We start from the raw sequence: 5,117 nt of genomic DNA on the forward strand, positions 1-5,117 counted from the left end.
GGATTAGTGTTGAACCTAAAATAAATGTTATTTGGTGTTTGCGTTGAGCATGAATATGATTGGATCATGTTTATTGCGATACGGTTATTCATTTAAGTCAAAGAATAATTGTTGTTCTGTTTACATGAATAAAACTGTAACGCCCAGGATGCGGCTATATCTCCCACGTGTCGAGGCACGACTTAAGTCATAACCGCATAGTGGTTTTGTCGCAAGAAGGGTCATCTTCACACAATCCCATGTAATGAACAAGAATGGGATAAAGAGTTGGCTTACAATCGCCACTTCACACAATACATAAATATAATCCATACATCATCCAAAATACACACATAGACCGTCTACGGTCAAGATCCAAATGAAAATAAGATAACCCCAAATGCTAGATCCCCGATCGTCCCAACTGGGCTCCACTACTGATCATCAGGAAAAGACACATAGTAACGACCACGTTCCTCATCGAACTCCCACTTGAGATCGATCCCATCATCTGCACTGGCATCGTCGGCACCTGCAACTGTTTTGGTAGAATCTGTGAGTCACGGGGACTCAGCAATCTCACACCCGCGAGATCAAGACTATTTAAGCTTAAAGGAAAGGATGGTGTAGTGAGGTGGAGCTGCAGCGGCAATAAGCATATGTGGTGGCTAACAAACGCAAATGAGAGCGAGGAGAGAAGCAACGGAACGGTCGTCATCTAGTAATGACCAAGAAGTGATCCTGAATCTCCTACTTATGACATTCATAACTCAAACCGTGTTCACTTCCCGGACTCCGCCGAGAAGAGACCATCACGACTACACACACAGTTGATGTATTTTAATTGGGTCAAGTGACAAGTTCTCTACAACCGGACATTAACAAATTCCCATCTGCCTCATAACCGCGGGCACGGCTTTCGAAAGATAATACCCTGCAGGGGTGTCCCAACTTAGCCCATCATAAGCTCTCACGGTCAACGGAGGATAAACCTTCTCCCGGAAAGACCCGATCAGTCTCGGAATCCCGGTTTACAAGACATTTCGACAATGGTAAAACAAGACCAGCAAAGCCGCCCGAATGTGCCGACAAATCCCGATAGGAGCTGCACATATCTCGTTCTCAGGGCACACCGGATGAGCAGTCCGTACAACTAAAACCAATCCTCGAGTTTCCCCAAGGTGGCGCTGCAAAGGGCTCTAGTTTGGACCAGCACTCAGAGGAACACTGGCCCGGGGGTTAAAATAAAGATGACCCTCGGGCTCTAGAAAACCCGGGGGAAAAAGGCTTAGGTGGCAAATGGTAAAACCAAGGTTGGGCCTTGATGGAGGAGTTTTATTCAAGGCGAACTGTCAAGGGGGTCCCATAAATCACCCGACCGCGTAAGGAACGCAACTCAAGGAACATAATCCCGGTATGACAGAAACTAGGGCGGCAAGAGTGGAACAGAACACCAGACATAAGGCCGAGCCTTCCACCCTTTACTAAATATATAGATGCATTAATTAAATAAGATATATTGTGATATCCCAACATATCCATGTTCCGACATGGAACAAACTTCAACTTCACCTGCAACTAGCAACGCTATAAGAAGGGCTGAGCAAAAGCGGTAACTTAGCCAAACAACGGTTTGCTAGGAAAGGATGGTTAGAGGCTGACATGGCAATATGGGAGGCATGATATAGCAAGTGATAGGTAGCGCAGCATGGCAATAGAGCGAACAACTAGCAAAGCAAAGATAGAAGTGATTTCGAGGGGTGGTCATCTTGCCTGCAAGGTTCTCAGAGTTGTCGAGAGCTTGATCCTCGTAAGCGTACTCAACAGGTTCCTCGTTCACGAACTCGTCTCCCGGCTCTACCCAAGACAAGAACACAAGCAACGGAACCACAATCAAACACGAGAAATGCACAAGCAACATGATGCAAAACATGTATGATATGCGAGATATGATATGCGATGCATATGCGTGCTCCGGAAGGAAAATGATGAAGAAGGCAGTAACTTGGCAAACCAAGCATGCCACTGGAAAGATGAGATGATTTTGGTTGAAATCGATATAAAGATCACCGGAATCGGATGCACGGTTTGCAAATGGCAAGCAAAACAAGAATGACACGAATCTGCGATTAACAGCATGATAGCACTTAAAATGCAACAAGCAACAATGCTACAGCACTCCAACATAGCAACAAAGCATATGGCAGTAATCTACAGGAGAAGCTAGACAAAATATGAACACTGAGCTACGGCTAGATCACAACATATCAAGCTCAAACAAGCATGGCAAAAGTGCAAAATATAACAGGTTCACAGACAGTGAAATTACTGGACATGGCAGAAAACAGCATCAGGTAGCAATGTTCAGAGCACGAAATCAACATCCTACAGGAAGTTAACATGGCAAAACAAGGCATGGCAGTATTCTACTAAATGCATATGAAACAAGTTCCTTACTGACCATAAGCCAAAAAGGACCAGAAGACATGATGGCAAGCATGTAAATATAGCAAGTTTCGTTAACAGGTTTCAGACTTGGCATAAAACAGAGCATGGCAGAAACAATAATATGAAGGCATCTTGGTGAGCTTGAAGCACTCACCAAAATGCAATTCATGACAAAACAAGCATACCTACAGCAAGATGGCATGTTTATGAAGCTATCCATGGCAGAAACAAAAGCATAGCATGTATGGATCAACTACAACAAGCTTCGCAAAAATGACTATCATGTTAAGAATCTGCCAGAAATATTTTATAGCGAAAGTAGAGCAAGATTGAGTAATGCTATGGCACTCCATAATTGCAAACAAAGGCAGGAATGGATCAATTACAACAATATCTACAAAACATCCTTACTGAACATCTCCAAAATATGCATGGATCTCTTTGTAGCATCAAGTTTACATGGCAACAAAATAACAGCAGACAAGGACTTGGAGAAATTACTGTCCCTGAAATCAGAAACATTACGCAGCCTAGTTTGCATGCTTGTGCTAGTCACCACAGAGATCAAAAAAATACATGGCATACACCACTGGAAAGATGGCATGGCATACAACAAAACACACGTAGACCTCATGCCCATAAGATGCACAGATTAAATGATACAAAAATGACAAATCTCCAAGTTCTGCTAAGAACCAGCAGATAACAGCAACTAGCACTCTTGCACCAGAGATTTGGGCATCAAGATGGCCTCTAATGAACATGGTGCAGTTGAACAAAATGAAGAGCATCACAAGACGAACAATTTGACATATTACATGCGCGAAACGGAGCTATATGCAGAGAGTTATGCCATGATGAACAGGGGTACTTGCTGTAAAATGCAAAAGACTTGGAATATTTCGGGGGGGGGGGGGGGGTCTCAGGGTAAACCTCGTGCGTTGACTGGATCGGATCGAGGGAGCTCGGGGCTCCCGACGGTGGCGCGACTCGCGGGAGTTGCGGGGCAGCCGGGCTCGGCCGGAGGGAGAGACGGGGAGGCGGCGCCAGCCGGAGGGGGGCGAGCTCGCCGGCGCGGCGACGATGGCGGCGGAGGTCGGCGGAGATGGCGGCGAGGCCGCGGGCGGCGAACGGCGGCGCCGGCCGGCGGAGAGGCCGCGGCGGCGCGGGCGAGGAACGGCGGCGCGGCGGGGAAGGACGGCGGCCTCGGGCGCGCGGGCTCGCGGGCCGCGGCGTACGGGCGCGGGCGGCGGCGAATCCGAAGGCGACACGTGGCGGCGGCGGTGGAAGACGGACGTGTCCGTTTGTGGCTGAAATGTCCGGCGGCGCCGGAGGGCGAGGTTAGGGTTTCGTCTGCGATTGTTTTCGGGAGGGGATGCACTTATATAGCTAGAGGGAGCTAGGAGAGTCCAAATGAGGTGTGGTTTTCGCCCACACGATCGTGATCGAACGACCTAGAGCATGGAAGGGAGTTTGGTGGGTTTTGGGCTGGTTTTGAGGGAGGGTTTGCTGCAACACACAAAAGGCATCTGCGGTTACCCGTTAACCGTTGGAGTACCAAACGACCTCCAAATGGAATGAAACTTGACCGGTGGCCTACCGGTGGTATACCAAGGCCACTTGACAAGCCTCGGTCCATTCCGAGAACGTTAGACACCCGCTCACGAAAGAAAACAAGAGGGGTACGCCGGAGGAGATGGGAGCGCCGGATGGCAAAACGGACAACGGGGAAAATGCTCGAATGCATGAGACGAACACGTATGCAAATGCAATGCACATGATGACATGATATGAGATGCATGACATGAAAAAATACAATACGAAAGACAAAAACCCGACCACGGAGGGAATATCATAACACATAGCCGAAAATGGCAAGAGTCGGAGTTACAAATATGGCGAGTTACATCCGGGGTGTTACAAAAACCTTCTATGGTCATACACCCAATGTAAATGGTTTATTGAATCTCGATCGTAGTGATACACATATTCATAATATTGAAGCCAAAAGATGCAAAGTTAATAATGATAGTGCAGCTTATTTGTGGCACTGTCGTTTAGGTCATATTGGTGTAAAGCGCATGAAGAAACTCCATGTTGATGGGCTTTTGGAATCACTTGATATTTGTGAACCATGCCTCATGGGCAAGATGACTAAAACTCCGTTCTCCGGAACAATGGAGCGAGCCGCTGACTTATTGGAAATAATACATACTGATGTATGCGGTGCGATGAGTGTTAAGGAGTTTCTCTCGAAAGAAGTGAGTGGGAGGAAAGTAGAAATTGATGAGGTAATTGTACCTTCTCCCGAATTGGAAAGTAGTTTATCACAGAAATCAGTTCCAGTGATTCCTACACCAATTAGTGAGGAAGCTAATGATGATGATCATGAAACTTCAGATCAAGTTACTACAGAACCTCGTAGGTCTTCCAGAGTACGGCCCACACCAGAGTGGTACGGTAATCCTGTTCTAGAAGTCATGTTACTAGACCATGGTGAACCTGCGAACTATGAGGAAGCGATGATGAGCCCAGATTCCGCGAAATGGCTTGAGGCCATGAAATCTGAGATGGGATCCATGTATGAGAACAAAGTGTGGACTTGGCAAGCCATAGAAAATAAATGGATCTTCAAGAGGAAGACCGACGCTGACGGTAATGTTACTGTCTACAAAGCTCGACTTGTTGCA

The sequence above is a fragment of the Aegilops tauschii genome, chromosome 7, assembly GCF_002575655.3.
Source record: "Aegilops tauschii subsp. strangulata cultivar AL8/78 chromosome 7, Aet v6.0, whole genome shotgun sequence".
In the NCBI taxonomy this organism is placed as follows: Eukaryota; Viridiplantae; Streptophyta; class Magnoliopsida; order Poales; family Poaceae; genus Aegilops; species Aegilops tauschii.